The following is a 21779-nucleotide window of genomic DNA, read 5'->3' as shown; positions in this document are numbered from 1 at the left end:
AGATTGTCGGGCTCAACGGGTAGAGATTCTCGTCCACTGTCACCCCTAGGTCCTTTTCCGCAGAACTGCTGCCGAGCCATTCGGTCCCTAGTCTGTAGCGGTGCATTGGCATGACTTATGAGGAGAGGCTGAGGGAGCTGGGATTGTTTAGTCTGCAGAAGAGAAGAATGAGGGGGGATTTGATAGCTGCTTTCAACTACCTGAAAGGGGGTTTCAAAGAGGATGGCTCTAGACTGTTCTCAATGGTAGCAGATGACAGAACGAGGAGTAATGGTCTCAAGTTGCAATGGGGGAGGTTTAGATTGGATATTAGGAAAAACTTTTTCACTAAGAGGGTGGTGAAACACTGGAATGCGTTACCTAGGGAGGTGGTAGAATCTCCTTCCTTAGAGGTTTTTAAGGTCAGGCTTGACAAAGCCCTGGCTGGGATGATTTAACTGGGACTTGGTCCTGCTTTGAGCAGGGGGTTGGACTAGATGACCTTCTGGGGTCCCTTCCAACCCTGATATTCTATGATTCTATGATTCTATGACCTGAGCACCTGTCTGTTCTCCGCACTGCTCACTGCTCTGTGGGCTCAGGCCTCTCAGCCCCTGGGATCCTGGACTCGATGGAAGCCATTTCAGCCCTGGATTTACGGCAGCTTCAGAGGCTACAAAGGTCAAGAATCTGGTGGTGCACTCTTCCCACCCTGCTCCTGCCTCCCTGCACAGAGGGAGTGGGAAACTGGTGTCGTAGAGCCAGTTATGCTGGTTTTGCACCACTTGAGGATTCCCCTGAGTGCGGGAGAGTCCTAGGCTGCCCCTTTAGAGCAGCTTTCCCACTCCTGGTGCTGCTGCCATGGTGCAAAGCAGACAGCATAATGGCTGAGGATTGGACCATGTGGCTCAAATCTCTTCTGATTTACACCCGTGTGACTCAGGAATAACTCCACTGCAGCCAGTGGAGTGACATCACAGTGTTCAACCTGTGTGAATGAGGCCTGAACCAAGTACCAGAGGCCAGTGCTTTACCCCACTGGGAGCAGGCTGGGGATGTGTAAGAGCAGAAAACCCATCTCCCAGAGAAGTGAGTTCAGTCAAGTGTGTCAGTTCGCGTTCGTTACCAAGGCTGAACAATCCCAGCAAGTAAGGGAGGTAAAGGCAGAATGAAATACTGGTTATGGGCTCGAGTCTCTAGATGCTGCTCCTGTGGAAACAAACAGGCATTTAGCCCTTGATTCAAAGGGAGCAAGATTGGTGTCAAGGTCAAGCCTGGTGTCAAGCTGCTGTGACTCCATCAATGGCAGGACACACTGGGGTCAAGCTGCAGTGTCTCCATTGATCTCAGGGGGAGGTCACACTGGGATCAAGCTCCAGTGACTCCATTGATCTGAATGACAGGTCACACTGGGTCAAGCAGGAGTAAGTGGCAGGGGAATTAGGCCCAACAGCGACTATAGGGCCAAAGTAAGATTTTTTTTTTTTTTTTTTTTAAAAGTGGTTGGGAGAAATGTTGATCCGCAGGATGCAGGCTCTTTTCCCACCTTGTATTCTAGCCACGCCCTCCTGAACAGGCCCCATTAGAACAGAAATGTGTTTAAAACCAAAAAACGCATCATTTTTGATATCCATAACTTCCTGTAGCCCCTTCCACTTTCCTCGATCTGATTTTTTTAAAGCCTTTACATCCAATATTATTACTGTACACCATTTCTAGTTGGCTGTCGCTGCAAAGGTAGCTCTTACTTGGCAGCTTGACGAACTAGCATGAGCAAGGAAATTGTTTGTTCTGAACCTGGCTTTACTGGGTGAGGTTTCTTCCCCATCCCCCAACTGAGAGATTGATATTGGCTTCCTGGTATTCATGTGTTTTACATTCCTAACTCAGTTCTTTTCTCATGGAAGGGCGAGGCGAAAGGCCCCGGGGTTCTGCATTGTTAATATCACCGTGACAGAGAGCTAGTTGTAGCGCACAGGTCAATGAGGTTGCTGCGGGAAGACTGCACGTTTGAGTGAAGTTAATTAATCTGTTTCTGTTGAGGGGATTACTGATACCTGGATGACAGGTTTCAGAGTGGTAGCTGTGTTAGTCTGTGTCAAGGTTCCTTCCCCACTCTGAACTCTAGGGTACAGATGTGGGGACCTGCATGAAAACCTCCTAAGCTTATTTTTACCAGCTTAGGTTAAAACTTCCCCAAGGTACAAGCTATTTTACCTTTTGCCCTTGGACTTTATTGCTACCACCACCAAGCATCTAACAGATATATATAACCGGGAAAGAGTGCGCTTGGAAACATCTTTCCCCCCCAAATCCTCCCCAAACCCTACACCCCCTTTCCTGGGGAAGGCTTGATAAAAATCCTCACCAATTTGCATAGGTGAACACAGACCCAAACCCTTGGAACTTAAGAACAAGGAAAAAGCAATCAGGTTCTTAAAAGAAGAATTTTAATAGAAGAAAAAGTAAAAGAATCACCTCTGTAAAATCAGGATGGTAAACAGGGTAATTAGATTCAAAACATAGAGAATCCCTCCAGGCAAAACCTTAAGTTACAAAAAGATACAAAAACAGGAATATCCATTCCATTCAGCACAGCTTATTTTCTCAGCCATTTAAACAAAACAGAATCTAACGCATCTCTAGCTAGATGACTTACTAAGTTTTAAGACTCCATTCCTGTTCTGTTCCCGGTACAATTTAGGGTTTACCCTCTAGAGGGTGGTGTGCACTTGTGTGCTAGGCAACTCCTTAGCTGAGCTTTCCCATGCAGAGCTGATCTCAGTCTGTGTGTCCCTACCTGTGTGCTGGTGAAAGTGTGAGACTGGGAGCGTGTCTACAGCTTGTCATAGCATTACAGGGTGAAAAGAACCCAGGCTGGTGGGTCAGGCGGGCTCAGTGGTACCCTAGTTCCAGGCGGCTCTCCAAAGTGTGGGGGGAACCTAGTCTAATAGGATTCCCTGGTGGTTTGGCTCCTGTACCATCCGCAATACTGGCTGCTGGTGCAGGGCAGGTGGCTGGGAATAAGCAGTATGGCTGGGACTCCCTTATGCCCATTGATCTTGCAGCATTAGGATGGCTGCTGGGGGCTGTTGGCAGCTGGCAAAGATTAGAGCAGCTTTTGGGTGTCCCACAATTAGGGACTTGTAAAGGTGTCAGAGAAAAAGGCATGTGGTCCCTTTCCTAGCAGCCCCGCATGCTCCCCAGCCACAAGCTGGGGGTCTGGGCCACACTTAGCGTGGCAAGAGAATCCAAGACAAGGAGTTCCCTCCCAAATCAGCTCTGATGCAGGTCAAACTCTGACCCTGAGGGGGGAGGAATTCCCTCCCCCTTGCTCATGTTCCCAGAATTATTACCTCCAAGCATCCAGACATCTGGGAACGGTTAACAATGGCCCACTGTGACCCAGCACCCCAGAGCCTGACAATCCTGTGAACTGCCTCCAGTCTACTAACCCACCGAGGAACAATATCCAGTGTAGTGTGAGTATTATGGAAGTTCTTTGCTTCACACGTCTTTAAGCTAAGAAGGCCAGATCCTCAGCTGGCGTAACTTGATTGACTTCAGTGGGGCTGACTGATGCCAGCTGAGGGTGTAGCCCAGGGTCTTTTCAATGCCTATACCATATGCTGCGCTAGGGGCTGTGCCAGGCTTGTGTCTGTGAGTAGAAACACAATTGTCTGCGTTTTATCCCTCACAAGGGCACATTTTCAGCTCCGGGTTCCATTGTTTGAGTTGGTCGTCGCCTTTGACTACAGACACCTGGGCGTTTGCTGCAGCCTCTCCGCTTCCCAGAACTCCATGAATTTTATGATCAGTGCTGTAATTATTATTAGCATTGTGGTAACTCATGGGAGTGCTGGTTATGGGCCAGGACCCCATGGCACTAGGCACGGTACAAACACAGGACAAAAGACCAGTTCCTGCTCTAAGGAGCTTGCAGTCTAAGGCCAGGTCTACACTACAGACTTATATTGGTATTGCCAAGTCGCTCAAGGGTGTGAAAAATCCACCCGCCTGAGTGACCTAACCCCCATGTAGACAGCACCAGGGCTGGATGAACCTTTTGTAGGCCCTGGTGCCCGGACCATGGCCCTGCACTCCACCGCAAGGTCTCGCCCATGCCTCTTCCCCCTCACCCCCCACCGAGGCCCCACCTGTTGCTTGCATGTGGGAGGGAGGGGGCGGATAGCAGGGGGTGGGGAGGAGTGAATGGCAGGTGGGGCGTCAGGGGGTGCAGGCCGAGCAGGGGCAGGGCCTTGGGGGGGGGACCGGTCTGGGTGCCAGGGCCCCTCCTGAGCATGGGCCCAGGGCCACGGTGCCATTGTAAACTCAGTACTGAACAGCACTATATTGGTGGGAGAGCTTCTCCTGTCAACACAGCTATCGCCTCTCGGGGAGGTGGAGTAACTAGGCCGAAGGGAGAAGCTCTGCCGTTGATGTAAGAGTGTGTTCGCTAAAGTGCTAAGTATGAGACAAAAGACAGCAGGTGGATATAGACAGCTTGGGGAAAGCCAAGGAAACAATGAGGGAATACTGGTAAGCAAGACAGGCCGTTGTCTCAGCACACTGGCAGCCCAAGATGGATCAGGTGTTTTGTATGCATCCCAGCAGGGAAGGTTTTAAGGAGGGATGTGAAGGAAGTAGGGGAGTTTTGCAGATGTTTATGGGGCAAGGGACAGCCCAGGAGAAAGCACAAAGGTGCTTGTTTGAAAGTTAACAAGCGGGCGACGAAGGCTGGCATCACTGTCAGGGAGGAGGCAGGCGTCATCCATACGCCGAGGCATTGCTGAAACATACGCACATCTCTTATCCGTTCCAGGCACGCTGCAGAAGAACCGAATGGTGACGGCTTCTTTCATTTGCTTTCCCGCTCAGGGACAAAAGGGCAGTTCACAGGATTGCTAAAATCTGAGGTGCTGGGCTAAGTTCCCTGTAAGCTGCATGGCCACGCAGCAGGCTATCAAGGGCCGTGGAGACGGGGAGGCCACCCTCATCCAGTCCTGAGATGCTGCGGTGAGAGAGAGTTGGGGGGAAGTCCTCTCTCCCCACCATAGCCCCAGGGCAGCCTGCACCCCAAACCTCTCATCCCTGGCCCCACCCGAGAGCCTGCAACCCCCTGCACCCCAACCCTCTTCCCCAGCCCTAAGCCCCCTCCTACATCCCACACCCCAAACTGCTCATCCTCAGCCCCAGCCCAGAGCCCTCACCCCCCCGCACCCCAACCCTGAGCCCCCCTCCCACATTACGAACCCCTTGGCCCCACCCTTGCCACACATCACCTCCATATTGCTGTACAGAACAAAATTAATTCCACCCGTGGATGTGAAAAATGAGAGGGGACACTGGGCTGCTGGGTCACAGATGGCCTATTTCTAATTGCTCATCAACACAGTCCAAAAGGTGAGGCAAAACCTAATTGTCAACAAACTCTTTCCCACCATTTGTTCTTTCAACCACAATGGGTGCGGGTCTGCTCCAGGGGAAACCCCCAGTCTCAGACTGCAAGCTCTTTAGGACAGGAACTGTCTTTTTGTCCTGTGTTTGCGCAGTGCCTGGTCTGTGACTAGCGCTCCTATGAGTTAGCACAATACTGCCATCCCCAGCCCGCTGATCCTTATATGCAAAGTCCTGTGCACATAAATGATTGTCAGCTGGTTTGGATGAGCTGAAATTGCGCATTATGGCCCTGGTGCAACAAGATACTTTAGCAAGTACATAACGTTAAGCAGATGAGTAATTTCATTAACTTCAGGAGGATCACTCAGTCCCGCACTTGTTTAAGTACCTTCCTGAATCAGGGCCTCATTACATTCAAGTGGTACTAGATGGCCATACCTCTCCATCCCATCCCAAATGTCTGTGCTCTTCCATGCAGCATATGCACATCTGACCCTCTCCCATATATTCTTTGTTGTCTGATCTTTGTCCTCTCCGACACATAGATAGCCAACGTGTTCCATAGACTCTGTGCAGCCTTGTATATTAAGATCATTGTTATTAAAAATATTTAAAGGTGCCCATGATGCAGTGGCAGGGAAAAGATTTTAATTCCAAATACACGACCAGGCTGTACCACTATTCAGGTCAATGGGAATATGCACGACAGTAAACGCTACATCTGGGAGAACATGTCCATAAGCCCGTATGCCACAAACAATAGCTAATGAGCACCCACATATGGATAAGTCAGGCATGTGCATGTTTTGACCAGGGCCTTAATGAACAAGAATCAATACTAAATAAAAGTCACTGCCAAACAAATGACAGGTTTCAGAGTAGCAGCCGTGTTAGTCTGTATTCGCAAAAAGAAAAGGAGTACTTGTGGCATCTTAGAGACTAACAAATTTATTGGAGCATAAGCTTTCGTGAGCTACAGCTCTGTAGCTCACAAAAGCTTATGCTCTAACAAATTTGTTAGTCTCTAAGGTGCCACAAGTACTCCTTTTCTTTTTGCCAAACAAATGAATTAATAAAAATCAATGTTGATTGAAGAGAACTATTAAATACTGAATAAATAAGTGAACGCTCCATGCAACGCACAACCTGTGCAACTTGTTGCCAGGGGATGTGAAGGCCAAAAGTATAACTGGGTTCAAAAAAGAATTAGATAAGTTTATGGAGGATAGGTCCATTAATGGCTATTAGCCAAGATGGCCTGAGACCATCCACCCTATGCTCCAGATGTCCCTAAAGCTCCTCCTGGCAGAAGCTGGGACTGGACGACAGGAGATGGATCATTTGATAATTACCCTGTTCTGTTCAGTCCCTCTGAAGCATCTGGCCCTAGCCACCGTTGGAAGAGAGGATATTGGAAAAGGACTGGTAGTCTGACCCAGTATGGCTGTTCTTATGTTTAATAACAAGGTCAGCCCCTGGGCCAGCAGCAGAAGTTTGGGTGTGTGGGAGGGGGCTCGGGGTTAGGGGCAGAAGGGTTGAGGGCTGTAGGAGGGGCTCTTACCTTGGGGTGGGGGGCTCCCCGGCTCCCACTGGCATGGCCTGCAGCTCCTAGGCGGAGTGACCAGCGGGCTTCGCGCGCTGCCCGCGCCCACAGGCCCTGTCCCTGCAGCTCCCATTAGCTGCGGTTCTGGGCCAATGGGAGCTGCGCAGCCAGTGCTTGCGGCGGGAGCAGCGCGCAGAGCCCCCTGGCCCCTCCGCCGCCTAGGAGCTGCAGCGACACGCGGAGCCAGGTAGGGAGCCCCTGCCAGCCCCGCCAACCCTCCCCCCCCAGCACCTGCAGGGGTCCCAGGCTACACACTGCTGCCCCTCTCCCACCCCCGCAGGGGCCCGGGCCCCATCCCCCAGAACACCTGCGGCCTCTGCCCAAGGTTCAGTTAGGGGTACAGAGTAAAAGTCACAGACGGGGCAGGGTCCGTGAACTTTTATTTACTGCCCGTGACTTTTACGAAAAAGACCCGTGACTGAAACGTAGCCTTAGTGATAAGCCCCCGACACACGGGGGGGGAATACAAAGGGTGTGAACGCACACAGGGCTACAGACTGAAGAGGAACGCTGGGGTGGGACTCAGAGGAGAAGCTTGTGGCTGGATGCATCCAATGAAGTGAGCTGTAGCTCACAAAAGCTTATGCTCCAATTAATGTTAGTCTCTAAGGTGCCACAAGTCCTCCTTTTCTTTTTGCGAATACAGACTAACACGGCTGCTACTCTGAAACCTGTCAGAGGAGAAGGAAGCTGCAGGCTCCCCGGAGCCGGGGGCAAGAAGCAGTAGCCCATGGAAATTGTACCCCCATCAATCCGCTGAGCCCCAGACGCCAGTTGCGTATGAATGTGGCAGAAGGTGGAGCCCTTCTGTCCCATAGAGTCAGGATGGCCGAGCGGTCTAAGGCGCTGCGTTCAGGTCGCAGTCTCCCCTGGAGGCGTGGGTTCGAATCCCACTTCTGACAGAGCTTTTCTCTTTTCCCCCCCCCCCCCGCGCTTTGAAGAGCCCCCTGTATTTCGGAGCGGTGCCCGTCCCCGCCTCCGCGGCCGGTAAACGGGCAGCACGGAGCAGAAACAAAACAGCCACGGCCTCGCCCCCCCTCCCCAGTTCTCTGCGCTCTGGGAAACAAAACAGAATTACGCTTTTGTCAGAAGTGGGATTCGAACCCACGCCTCCAGGGGAGACTGCGACCTGAACGCAGCGCCTTAGACCGCTCGGCCATCCTGACAGCCGCGAACCTGCCTCGCCAGCCGTGAGTAGAAAAGCGCCCTAGTCTCCGCGCAGCCGCTCTTCGGCCCCCAGGGCAAGTGTGCGCAGTCGCACTACGGTCCGGCCCGCACTCCGCGCAGCCGCACTCCGAATCCCTCCCCGCGGGGTCGGTCCTCGCAGGCCCCCGGGGGCGAGGCCGGTGGGGTCTGACCGTGGGACCGGCCCCGCCCCCCCCCGGGCCTAGACACCCCCCGAGCTCCCTTTGCCCCGCCCCGGCCGGCTCCGTTCACCCCCCCCCGGCTGCGGCGTGGCCCGGGCCCGTTTCCCCGCTCCCGCCTGAGCCGGGTGGGGCCTCGCCCAGGTGCGTGATGGGCGCCTGCCTGCCCCTGCCCGGCTGACGAGCCCTGGGCGGCCTGGGCTGAAGCGTTCGGGTGGCGGCGCTGAAACCCCCCTGACCTCGCCCCCGGAGCGGGCCCGGCTGGGGGGCGGGTGAAGGAGGCCCTGGGCCGAGCGCCTGGCTGCGGAGCGGTGGACAAACCCCTTCCGCCGCTGTCCTCAGCGCTGCCCTGCCTGCTGCTCGCCGGGGCGCCAGCGTCGCCGCTCTTGGCCGCCTGCTGTCGACGGGGCCTAAGGCGCCTTTAGCCCGGCATTGCTGTCTTCGCGCAAGGTGCTCTGTCGGCAGCACTAGATCGGTAAAAGTCCCCCCCCCCCCCGCCCACGTAATCCTCTTGGTACCAAATCTGTGTGTCGAGCGGGCCTCGCTGCATTGCCCCTCCCCGCCTACCACCCTGCAAAGGGGTGAGGGGGCCAAACCAGGTCTACACTAGGCAGAGATGTGTCAGTCGGGGGTGTGAAAAAAAAAACCCCTCCGGCCAACGTCGCTATGCCCGCAACACCCCCAGTGTAGACGCAGCTATGGCGGCAGAAGAGAGCGTCTGTGGGCAGAGTTAAGTCATTTGGGGAGGTGGTGGTGTTGGACCAACACAAGAACCCCCTCTGTGGGCGCAGGCTGTGTCTACGCTAGGCGGCTATGTCCGTATAGGTGTACGGGTATAGCTGCAGCAGCAGAGCATGTGTAGTGTAAACTAGCCCATGGTCTTTAAAGCTGTCCTTTTCTGTGTCAGGTGGCTGTTTTCCAGGCCGGGCATCCGTTTCCTCTTACAGATCAGTTGATCTTTCCTTGCTGAAGGTATTATTTGTTGCATGAACACTTTGGATCTATAGTTTTATTGTTTAAGCTGTCCGTTCCCTTTCAAAAGTTTCAGAGTAATAGCCGTGTTAGTCTGTATTCGCAAAAAGAAAAGGAGGACTTGTGGCACCTTAGAGACTAAAATTTATTTGAGCGTAAGCTTTCGTGAGCTACAGCTCACTTCATCGGATGCATTCAGTGGGGAGATTGATATACACACACAGAGAACATGAAACAATGGGTGTTACCATACACACTGTAAGGAGAGTGATCACTTAAGATGAGCTATTACCAGCCGGAGGGAGGGCGGGAAGGAGGAAAACCTTTTGTAGTGATAATCAAGGTGGGCCATTTCCAGCAGTTGACAAGAATGTCTGAGGAACAGTGGGGGGAGGAGGGGAAATAACGTGGGGAAATAGTTTTACTTTGTGTAATGATCCATCCACTCCCAGTCTCTATTCAAGCCTAAGTTAATTGTATCCAGTTTGCAAATTAATTCTAATTCAGCAGTCTCTCGTTGGAGTCTGTTTTTGAAGTTTTTTTGTTGAAGGATAGCCACCCTCAGGTCTGTAATCGAGTGACCAGAGAGATTGAAGTGTTCTCCAACTGGTTTTTGAATGTTATAATTCTTGACGTCTGATTTGTGTCCATTTATTCTTTTACGTAGAGATTGTCCAGTTTGACCAATGTTGTCTTCCTGCTTCTTCCCTCACATTCCACTGATAATAATATGGCTGGCCTAGTTCAGTTACACCTTCACTAGCCTCAATCTCTTGTGCAAGTACTTTTTTATCCGCTGTTTATTTTAAGGTATTTTTGTATTCAAACACAAGAGCAACGTGCTGGAACAAGACTAAGGAGAGTGTTACATTTCTGTGCTGCAGTGGGACTAACGTACCCAGCAGGAACAAGATATACAGCACAATCAGTCCTCTGGTTTGGCAGTTTTGGGCCAAAGAGACATGTAAAACTCTGAGAGACAATGAGAGCTCTGTGAAGCTCAAAAGCTTGTCTCTTCCCCCAACAGAAGTTTGTTCAATAAAATATATTGCCTTGGCCACTTTGTTTCTCATATCCTGAGACCAACACAGCTACAACACTGCAAATGTATTACACTTAGCATCAGACATGCTGTAGAAATATTAATTACTTAATTATGATTATCCCTATTTTTATAGCTGGGGAAAATGAAGTATAGAGAAGTTGACTTATGTAAAAACCACACAGAGAGTCAGTATCAGAACTGAGAAAGGAACCCGGATCTGTTAACTGTGCCAGCCTTTTGATCATTCTTATGCTGTCTCTGTTGTCTGTGGCCTCTGGAATATTTGTTAGCAGTTGTACAGTGTGTCAAGCTTCCAGAGATTTATGGGAGCATCTAAATGTTCTGTATTTTTGTGGGCAACCTTCCTGTGGTCGGGTCTACACTTAAGTTTTGCTGGCATAGCTATGTCGGTTAGTAATGTGGAAGAAATCACACCTGTAATGGACATAGCTATGGTGGCAAGAGACCTAGTGTAGTTATAGTGGGGGGAAAGTCCTTTTGCCAGTACAGTATAGCTTATTTCTTTTGGGGAGCTGGTATAAGCTTTAAGCTATAATGGCAAACCCTGTCTGTTGTGAAGACAAGGCCTCAATGTCCCTCTGTGGCACAAATTAGTCTGTCTCTGTTCCCCCTTATGAGTCAAAAACAGAATGGAGGTGCTTGGGCTTGATTGCTGGTGGCGAGTGGTCTCTGTCTGCAGCTCAGTAAAGAGCAGCTGTACAGTAAGGGCTTTGTCTGCCTTTTGTTTGCACTGCAGCACCAGATTTTGTTGCGTTAACTTTCCCATGACAACTAAGTTCCAGATGTTACTGAATCATGAAGCTTGTATGGGGAGGTTGCGAGCAGCTCTGTGATAAGGGTGTCATGTGAACTGATGTGCTAAGTGGGGAAATCATCCACTGGGAAACCCAGCTGTAGGACCAAGGCATTGCCTCTCCAACTTGGGAGCATGTTTTGGTTCAGAATTCTCATACGCTTGTGCATGTCCACTGAATCTGATGACTTCATAGTTGCTCTAGCACAGGGGGTCCCGGATTTGGCTTCTAGTCTTTGTGATTGCAAAAACCTACATTTGCACACGCAGTTGGAGTAATTGCAAGCATTAGTGAGTGTCAGGGTTCCTTTCCCACTCTGAAGTCTAGGGTACAGATGTGGGGACCCGCATGAAAGACCCCCTAAGTTTATTTCTACTATCTTAGGTTAAAACTTCCCCAAGGCACAAAGTCTTTGCCCTTGGATTAGATAAACACTGCCACCACCAATTGATTTAACAAAATATTCAGGGAAAGGACCACTTGCAGTTCCTATTTCCCCAAAATATCCCCCCAAGCCCTTACACCCCCTTTCCTGGGGAGGCTTGAGAATAAATAAGATGAGCACAGACCAGCCTTGGATTTTTAAGACCCAAAAAACCCAGTCAGATTCTTAAAAAACAGAACTTTATTTGAAGAACAAAAAAAGATAAGAGAACAACTCTGTAAGAGCAGAATGGAAGATAATCTTACAGGCAGTCAGATTCAAAACATAGAGAATCCCTCTAGGCAAAGCCTTAAGTTACAAAAAGACACAAAAACAGGAATACCCATTTCCTCCAGCACAGCGAATTCCACAAACCAAAACAAAGAAAATCTAACGCATTTTCTAGCTAGATTACTAGAGGCTTGTGCATACAAATGCTCTGCATGTATAACTTTGCAGTTTTGAGGCTGCATCTTTTGCCCCTGCTTTTGAACATTTAACCTAGAGCGTATAGGGTGAAAAGGTAAAGGATCCAATTCTGAAGCTCTTGCTCACATAAGTAGCCCTGCTGAAGTCATCAAGGATGTTGAGGGGAGCAAGGAACACAAGATCAGGTCCCAAGGCTTGGGTTTTAGGGAGCGGGTGGCTATGAAAGGGCCTTAGATTGTGATGTACAGGGAGGAAGAGATGCTGGAGTCATTTAGGCTGTAATGACGAACCAAGCAGAAGTATAAACTGTGTTGTGCCAGTTGCCACTCACTAGACTTCATAATGCAGGTCTTACAGCTGCATGTAAATATAACTAAACTGGATGGTGTTTGAAGAGCTGTATAGTTAAATCCTTAGGTGCCTCCCATGTGTGTATGTCTCCTCTGTTGTGTCCTAGAGCACCTGTTATTAATAACAACTAATAGTATATTGTGTTTACACAGCATCTTTCATCGGAAGAATCCCAAAGCACTTTACATACCATATATAGTACACAGCATTTCTCACATGTGGCCACCAGGGGCTTTTCTTCCAGCCACAGCCTCCTGGGCTGTGATGGGGCAGGGAGGGCAAAATACCTCTCCCTCCTCCTCCTCCCTGTTGCTCCTGGATGCACCTCCTTGGTGTTGGTTACTATGGCACCAGTAGGGGTTGGGCCCTGTCCCCCTCTGGAGTCACTTGGGGCACAAAGCTGCAGGAGCAGGCAGTCAGCGAGTTCCCCACTTTCCCTGGGGCGATGGGGCTGAGGCTTTGGGCTTCAGCCCTGGGGTGGTGGGGTGGCAGGCTTCGGACATGGGACTTCAGGCTCCAGCCCTGTGCTCTGGCTGCGTGGTGGCAGGCCCCAGGCTCCGGCCACACAGCTTTGAGCTCTGTCCTGGGTCCCGTCCTCCAGCGGCGAGGCTTCGGGCTCTGGCAGCAGGGCTTCAGGCCCCAGCCCCCACTGTCTCCCCCAGCCCTCCGCCCCCATCTCCCCTGTCCCCCACTGTTCCCCCCGACCCTCCTTCCGGGGCTAAGTAAGTCTGCTGTGAAAAGGGATACTTGTATATTTGTTTATATCATTTTTCACAACAGACTTACTAGCTAGCGATAAATAAATTACAATGATTTGGATGATGACAGGTTTCAGAGTAGCAGCCGTGTTAGTCTGTATTCGCAAAAAGAAAAGGAGGACTTATGGCACCTTAGAGACTAACAAATTTATTAGAGCACCCCACCCCACCCCACCCCCCACCGTTCCTCAGATATTCTTGTTAACTGCTGGAAATAGCCTACCTTGCTTGTCACCATGAAAGGTATTCCTCCTTCCCCCCCCCCCCCTCTGCTACTGGTGATGGCTTATCTTAAGTGATCACTTTCCTTACAGTGTGTATGATAAACCCATTGTTTCATGTTCTCTGTGTGTGTATATCAATCTCCCCTCTGTTTTTTCCACCAAATGCATCCGATGAAGTGAGCTGTAGCTAACGAAAGCTTATGCACTAATAAATTTGTTAGTCTCTAAGGTGCCACAAGTACTCCTTTTCTTTTTAATGATTTGGATGTGTGTATGTGCATATTTATTTGGTTTCCTAAAGCTAATTAAGTATTTTAGGAAAAAATGTGAGAGTGGCCACCAGCTGGTGATGAGAGAATAAGCAGTGACCCATCTTACCAGCACGGCCACTGTCTGCGGGTTTGCTCCCCTGAGCAGAAGGTGCTTGAGTCTCATTTAGATTTCCTGAGAACTCCGAGCCACCGAAGGAGTCTCCTCTGACTCATTCTGAGCAGGGTGGAGCTGGGCTTGGCGTACATTTGACCATGTAGCCCATTGCTGAGCTGAGCCCATTGTCCGGTTTTCCCTGGGAGCCTCATACAATGCACATGGGGCCCAGTGAAGTTCTGTTGTTGCAAAAACTGAATCCATCCTATTTCGGCTCAACATTCAAGCAAAAGGTCCAGTGTGATGAGTCAGGTTGACTCCGCGACTCCCTGTCACAGCCCACCGGTAGTGGAGAGGGCACGGATGCTGCTCTGTAGGCCAGAGACAAAATAGCGAGGCACAACACAGAGCAGCCAGCAAATATCGAGGAGTAGCACTTGTTCCCCTCTCCTGAGAGCGGGGCCAGGGTTGTACTGCTGGTAGACAAGGAGTGGAATTGAAGTGGAGCTCCGGTGGCCAGCAGGAAACAGGCCACAGAGCTCAGGTTGGGAGCAGGAAGGTTGATTGGCAATCCTTGAGTAGCTTCTTGGCTAGGTTCATACCTGGAGCCCACCCATCCCCTGCCCTTCCCAGTGAATTAAAGAGTTTGATATTAACAATGCAGAAGTGACTGCAGCCTTTGAAAGGGTTTCAAAGTGCCCCAGCCCTCTCTGAGTATCTCAGCCTCATCAGGAGGGTGTCCCGTGTTGGAGCAGCTCAAAGTATTTCAGAGGGCAAAGATTGCAACATCTTAGGACACGCCCTTGTCAGGTTCTCAGGGCTGAGAGATGAGTAACAGCCTCGCTGGAATTTCCCCTCCCTGGGCTGTGTTTTCCTAGCTGTCAGATGAACAGATCCATTGTCACGCCTATCTCCATGCTAATACGGCAACCTGGCAGCTCACCCGTTTAGGTAGCACAGGTGGGGCAGGCAGAGGTCAGAATTCATTTTAAGAGCTGATTATTTTTCTTACAGGACAGGAAGTGACATATTACTGGAATTGGGGGTCAGTCCAATTTGTCTGGAGCAGGTAAAGCTCAGATCATCAGAGAGCCAGATATGTGTTCCCTCCCCACTCCAGAAGGTGTTACCCTCAGCCACCTAACCAGGATGTGCTCCCCACTGCAGCTGGCCTCGTCGTCCACAGCTCTGCCTCTGTGGTATCTCTCCCCTCCACAGCTGTCATAACAGCCTGCTCCCATCTTTAGTAGCAGAAGCACTAGCAAGACATATGGGGTCTCATTCTTGGCCCCAGCATGACTAGTCTGCATTGGCTTGCCTGGCTAGTGCTGGGATCCCCAGGTGGCATAGAGCCAGCATAACGGGGGGGGGGGGGCAGTGGCCAAAGAACGTTACGCCAGCTCTGTGCTACAAAGGGATCACTGTACCCTGGGGTAAACCTCTCTCAGCTGGTTGTAAGGCCAGATCTTGCTGGAAGTGTGGGGAAGGTAGTCCCACTACACCTGCAAATCTGGTGCTATATGTTTAGAGCAGAGGTTCCCAAACGGCTTTTGCTGTGCCCCTGTGACATACCCAGGGAAGAACCCAGACTTATGAGTAGCTGGCACCCCTGCCCAGCTGCCCTCTAACCTGGGGAGCCCTTTACACTGCTTTGAGGTTGTAGCCTCTACTCTGGGCTATTCACAAACAGCATCCAGCATGCAAATCCCAGCCAGCCACACCTTGTTCTCTTGCCAGCATTGGTTATATTGCAGGGTGACCCCAACACACCCCCAGTCCTAGATTTCCCCCCAGAAATGTGTGTCTTGTACTATCCAGCCGTCTCCTGGACAATTCAGATTCATCTAACGTCTGTGTTTCTTTCATGGAAATAATATCCGCATTTTGTAACCCAAATGGCGTTTCCCAGACACTTCAATTTAAACATGCTGGATTAGATAAAACAATAAATCAAGTTTTTTAACTACAATTAAGTGAGTATAAGTAATGATGCATAAAAGTCAGAAATGGTACAGGAAAGATAAAGATGAAATGCAACTAGTGCCTAACGTAAACTCTTAAATTCAAAGCAAAGTTTTTCTCACCACATGCTCTGAACAGTCTTCCCAAACTTCTTAGCTCAGGACCCCTTCTTCTGTTTAATGGCTGCTTCCTTCGTCCATTGCACGAGAAGGAATTGACGGGCAGACAGAGAGAAGGGAGTTCCTGGGGGTGTCCTCCTTTTTATAGTGTCGTCCTTTCCCCCGGGAAAACATTTCCAGCTGAGATTCAGGAGACAGAGAGTCTCCAGCTGCTCTTCCTCATTTGTAGGCCTTCTTTTGTTTCCCTTCCTGCTTGATGACATTGTTTGCTGCTTAAATGCAAATTAAGCAGAGCCCACCATGGGTGGCTGGTATCATAGGCTGGGAGAGGCTGTGGCCCCACCCATGCTCCACCCCCAGGCCCTACTCTACGGTTCCCCCTGTGTGGTGGCCAAGGCTCGGGCTGGGGCTGCACAACTCACCCTCTCGGTGCTCCAGGCCTGGGGCTGCGCAGCCCACCCTCCTGGTGCTCTGGGAGATGGGGCTAGCCTGGGGCAGGGGCTGGTGGGCGTGATGCATGGCCTCTGGGCTCTGGCGGGGGGTCTGGGGCTTTGGGCGGAAGGAGCAGGGCTGCGGGCTAGCCTCCCCCAGATGACAGTTCACACGCTGTCCCTGGAGCCCATGTTCCTTTGGTTGAGGCAGACCTGTTTGCCAAGCTCCATTTGGAGCGTGTGTTAAGAGCACCTGACAGTGGAATCCTATCGCCTCTCATGCTACGTTGCTACACATATTTTATCAGGACAAAGTGGACCAGCTGAATGATGACTTTTCAGCTGACACCTTACAAGGCATACTCTGTACAAAGATTATTACAACCGGCTCGGGTGTGGACACGGGTACAGTCTATCATAGCCCCCTCGTCCATGGGAGTCGCATAGGAGGGCTACCCCTCACCCATCCAGCCAGAAAGTGACTCACTGAAGGGAGTGGGCCGCTCACGTCCATGGTGGTGGCAGGACCTGGCTGGTTCCATCCCCACAGTGCGGCGTGAGTGGACCAGGCCTTCTCGCCCCCTCCCCCTGAGCCTCTCACTTCCACAGGCTCTAGGGCTTTAAAATACGTGGAGCTGTGGCCAGCTGTGCGTTTGGGCCAGGGCAGGGCAGCAGCCAGGAGTGTGCATAAGGAGTCCCCAGCAGCCATTGGGGGCGGGGGGGTGCATGTGTGCCTCTCCACAGTTTGAAAACCGATGGTTTAGAAGAGAAATGTTCTTCCTTTGATGTCAAAGAGCGTTAACAACAACAAAGTTTTCCAACCTAATTTATTTTTCACTAGTTGTTTGTTTTGTGCCTCGCTTGTAGCTTGAATGATGCCACGAAATGAATCAGTTTCACTTTTGGGTATAGTCCCTTTCCCTGTCTGCTTTTCAGGCACTGGTACAATGGAGTGTCTGTGTTGCTAGCATTTCAGAGGAATGTGTAGAACCAAAGGAAAAATCCCCCAGCTTCCACCAGTATTTAGGCAGCAGTGGTGGTTAAATCCTACACTCATTTCTATAGCTGTTAGGTTCTATAGACCAGGGGTGGCCAAACTTACTGACCCTCCGAGCCACATACAATAATCTTCAGAAGTTTGAGAGCCGCAAGACACTCACAGTGTTCCCCAAGCTGCCTCCCTCCTTGCAGGGCAGAAGCCCCTAACCCCATCAGCCTGCCGCAGGGCAGAATCCCCAAGCTCCCTCCCCCACTCTGGTAGGTGGAGAATGGAGAGAGAGTGTGTGTGGGGGGGCTCCGCGAGCTGCACTTTAACTGTAAAAGAGCCACATGCGAGCCGCGGTTTGGCCACCCTTGCTGTAGATGCTTGTTTTTGGCAAGTCTGAATTTGGGACCTACTTTGACCTGATGGTGTCCCCTTAACTAGTCATGCAAAATACTCTTTGGAAACTCTCTGGATGTCTTGAGAAGTTCCAGAACTTGTGCTTTCCTCTTTGGTGGGGGGGCGATGGAGGTAAAACGAGCCTTGCAATGCCTGACATCAGTATTCTGAGAGAGGAAATGAGTGCAAAAGGATCTGTTCCAAAGCACGCCAAGGATGGAAATAGGAGTCACCGCGCTGCAGAGTCCAGTGCACATTCACAATGCACCTTAGAAGGGATTCTGTTACTTCCCACCCCTGCCACCTGACCTGATGCACAGTCTCAACCCTGGTGGGTCTATTCTAAAGGTCCCCGTGAGGCCCAAGTGGGAAAGGATATAAAATGTTTTGGTGATGCAAAATTGAGACAGGAGGGGATAGAGGGGCAGCTCAGGGATGATGCTATAAGGCTGAAAGATTTGATGGTGCTGCGTATAAAAGTTGAGTGGTAGTGTTCAAACTGATGTGAGATGACAGTGATAGGCGGTTCAAATAGTTTGGAAACTCAGCTTGTTAATAATTAGACTTCTCGCTGCCAGAGGTGATTTAGATGTGATTTGAGGCCATGACTGCTCCTGCTCTTTTCTGTGCCCTCATCCCCTTTGGAAGTGAGACATTTGGATTCAGAAAAGGAATTGCTTCCTGTTATTCTTGTTCAGCATTAATTAAAGGGCAGCCCTGGGAAGGAAGTCTCTTCATCTATTTGCTCCTTGTACTTTATCTGGCGTCTCATTGTCACGCCAGAGCTTGCATGGAATGTGGCATGTGTTGTTTTTAAGAGACCTTAGAAATAGAAAGTCTCATGTTTGGTAAGGGCGGAAAAATGGCCCTACTGATAAACTGTAGATGATTGAAACTGAGGGGGAAATGAAAACCCTAAGTGGAACTTTCCTCCTATTGATGCAGTTTATTTATCTGTTTCACTTTCTAACCTATTGTTACACTCAGTTTCACTTTCTCTTTCTGCTCAGTTTCACTTCCGGGTTCCCATGCAGGTTGTGGGCTCTGTGGTATTTGCAAATCAAACACTGGGGGGCAGGAGCGGGGGAGGGGGCAGTGTTAAATCCACAAATTTACTTGCATCCCTTAAATTTTTTTTTCCAAAAAACATCAGGAAAATGTTTCTAGGAATATTACTTTTGTAAAGTTAATTTTTGCAGAACAAAATTTGGGCCAGAAATACTCAGTGCTGCCCCCTGAAGGCTGTGGTGGAAGCTGATTTAGCATGTGGCATGGTTGTGTTGCAGAGTCATGCAGTAACATGGAGCTCTTGGTCAAGCTGGTGTGCAATCGTGAGCTAGTTAATTCTCCCAACACCGGTGAGGTCGGTCAACACCATCCCCTTTTTAACGGGTGGAGAAGCAGAGGCCTACAGACGTTACTTGAGCTGTGCAGCAAGTCACTGTGGCTGAGTTGGGATACAAACTTGGGATCCTTTTGTTTGTAATCCCATGCGCCGTCCACTAGATCCGTTGCCTTCTAAGAGGCTATTGTTACCGCGGATGAAGATAGTAATGCATGCCATGCACGGATCCAGTTTTGTCCTTTTGGGTGACCGTCTGTCCCTTATTTTAAGATGTTGTGAAATGTATTAAAAGTGATCATAAGTACCATTTTAAACAGTACAATTAAGCTGATGATAATTGCACTGTATCCTTGAGAGCAGTAGAAATGTACAGGTGAGAGAAAAATGCTTGATATGCTAAAGGAAATGGGATCTCCCCAAAATGTCCCTTATAACGAGACATTGCTCCTTATTTTCCTTGTGGTTTTTCCCCCTTATTTCCATCCAGCAAAGAGGGTCACCCTAGGGTCCTCCTGAACCCATCTTTGGATGAAAGGCAGAGCATGGCTTTCTCTCTCACCTTGTCAGTTTCACAGCATTCCAGGTCCTCTGGGGACATGGAGGGCACAGGGCAAGATTTTCCCCTTAGCTGTTGAAGGGGAAAATTCCCATTCCTTAGAAAGGCAGCTTTGCTGGGTTCTTCCATTTACTACTTCATTAGCTCTCTTCCCGCCCCCTGCCACACACACACACAGCCTTTATTACTAATCAGAGGAGTCACTCAGTGCTCTGGGAAGGCTGGCCATGCTCATTCAGAGATCTCCTCTGGACAGTCTGGCTCCCTTCCCTCAGAAGTGACGTGGTTAATAGAAATGCTCCTGGAGTGATGTACATTTCAGTGCATGTACTATCAGCACATCAGACTTTCCCAGCGCATGGAAAGAGCATTGGGGGTCCATTTCTTTGCAAACCACTGAAGCTCAGTGTTTATATACAAGTTCCAACCAAAAATATAAGTAAGCAAAACCCTTTCCCTTTGCCTTCCATTCTATGACCATCCGGTGTCATAGTCAAGCTGTTAGGGAATGGGTCATTTGCCAAGAGGGCCCAGGACTGGAACATCTTACCTGAAATGCCATCATCCTCACACACTTTGGGGGTTCAGATAAAATGGGATCTGGATCCAAATCCCTCCTGGATCTGGTTTTAGAAAATCCATGATGGGGATTTTTGCAAACCCAAGCCACTTTTGGCCATTGCCAATCAGTTCCTTGTGTGTAGTAATATGTGTATGCTCCCAATAGCAAGGCTGAGAGGGGAAGTCAGCACATGGTTAGCTTATATTCTACCAGCCAGATTTAAAGAGGGGGCCTATTCATGAGGTAGCGCCAGCCACCATCAACTATTATTGACCTCATGATGCTTCTACCGATAGCGTGCACTGATACTGCCAAGTGGGGAACTGTCTGATCAGCTGCTGAACATTATCCTTGGACTAAAATGTCAATATATTTCTCTTGCTGGTGGCAATTATGCAAATGAAGAAGCAACCAAATCTGGTGAGAAAGTCCATAGAGGGAATGCCCCACTGTAAGAAGTTTGAAATCCTACTGCATTAACACCATTACCAAAGCAATGCTTGGAGATGATAGGAAATGCAAACAATAAATCTAACATTGTTAATCTAATCTAATAAATCTAACACCAGGGCCTGATTAAATGCAAGGAGCTGACTGAGGAGCTATCTGAGCCATTAGCTTTTATCTTTGAAAAGTCATGGAAGACACGAGAGATTCCAGAGGACGGGAAGAGAACAAATATAGTGCCCATCTATAAAAAGGGAAATAAGGTCAACCCAGGGAATTACTGATCAGTCATCTACAGTATTGGCCAAAGCTTTGCCCAGATCACTGCTATTAAGGAATGGACCCCAAACACACTCAGCCTCAGACATCCCTAAAATCCCCTACCCAGCGTGGGAATTTCCCAAAGATTTTTGTTGGCGGGATTCTCTCACAGACCTGGGTGCCTCCATGTGAGCAATTCAAACACGCTTCTCAGCAGGTGTATAAATCCAATTATTTTACCTGAACTATGTCAATTCATGAGAGATGAGGATCTGGCTGCAGTTTTCAAGGAACAATGCTTAACAAAGAACAATGCCTTCTAAATATTACTGGGGAGACAGAGTTTGAAAGCATGAGTGTAACTGGGACTTTCCTCTCATAAAAACAGGGAGATAACCAGATTCAGGGACTCTCCATGGCCACTCTCCAAGGCCACCCCCTTATTTCCGCAGAGCATGGAACCCATTCCCATGTCCACACCCTGCCTTCCTTTCTTTCTGAGAATTCATTCAAAGGTAGCCTGCCAACTAAGCTGCACACATCCCCCCCAGTGCTACTAATGAGAGCCAAATGCCCCTTGTGACACTGGCAGACCAGGTGCCAGTTCGTGCCAAGGACCTTATGATTTAAGGGAACATTGACCAACACTCAGCTGGAACCAGTCCAGTTCCCCTGTGTGCTAGTATCGTTATAACAGTTATTAGAGTTAGAAGAACGTATTTAGTGTTTAGACTCTATTGAACACATGGGAGTTGCTACCTGCATGTGTCCCATCCTGTAAGGGATTTGAGCATTTGTACTGTGAGCCCCTGTGACCATGTAAATCACCAGACAGGAGAGAGAAACATAGAATCATAGAATATTAGGGTTGGAAGAGACCTCAGGAGGTCATCTAGTCCCACCCCCTGCTCAAAGCAGGACCAATCCCCAACTAAATCATCCCAGCCAGGGCTTTGTCAAGCCTGATCTTAAAAACTTCTAAGGA

At 49.8% G+C, this 21779-nt stretch overlaps 1 protein-coding gene and 2 non-coding genes across 7 annotated transcripts in view; 2 read left to right on the top strand and 1 right to left on the bottom strand.

Annotated features, from left to right (window-relative positions):
- Positions 1-7801: 7801 nt before the first annotated feature.
- Positions 7802-7884, top strand: TRNAL-CAG. The gene has a single exon. It is a non-coding gene; the product is annotated as a tRNA-Leu (tRNA).
- Positions 7885-8065: 181 nt separating this feature from the next.
- Positions 8066-8148, bottom strand: TRNAL-CAG. The gene has a single exon. It is a non-coding gene; the product is annotated as a tRNA-Leu (tRNA).
- A 155-nt stretch (positions 8149-8303) lies between these two features.
- LOC119841184 (C-C motif chemokine 22-like) overlaps positions 8304-21779 on the top strand; it is a 40764-nt gene continuing 27288 nt past the window's right edge. Inside the window, exons 1-2 of one of the 5 annotated variants that reach the window (XM_043494880.1) lie at positions 8304-8328; positions 9254-9318. The gene's annotated coding sequence lies outside the window, so the exon portion shown is untranslated. Of the gene's footprint in view, positions 8329-8405; positions 8822-9253; positions 9319-10999; positions 11086-14744; positions 14800-21779 lie in introns of those variants that run through there. The other 4 variants (XM_043494881.1, XM_043494876.1, XM_043494879.1 and 1 more) reach the window with 4 other exon arrangements.

This window comes from Dermochelys coriacea, chromosome 12 (assembly GCF_009764565.3).
Source record: "Dermochelys coriacea isolate rDerCor1 chromosome 12, rDerCor1.pri.v4, whole genome shotgun sequence".
NCBI classification, from domain to species: Eukaryota; Metazoa; Chordata; order Testudines; family Dermochelyidae; genus Dermochelys; species Dermochelys coriacea.
Note: the sequence above shows the minus strand (reverse complement) of the source record. Positions and strands in the feature narration are given on the sequence as shown.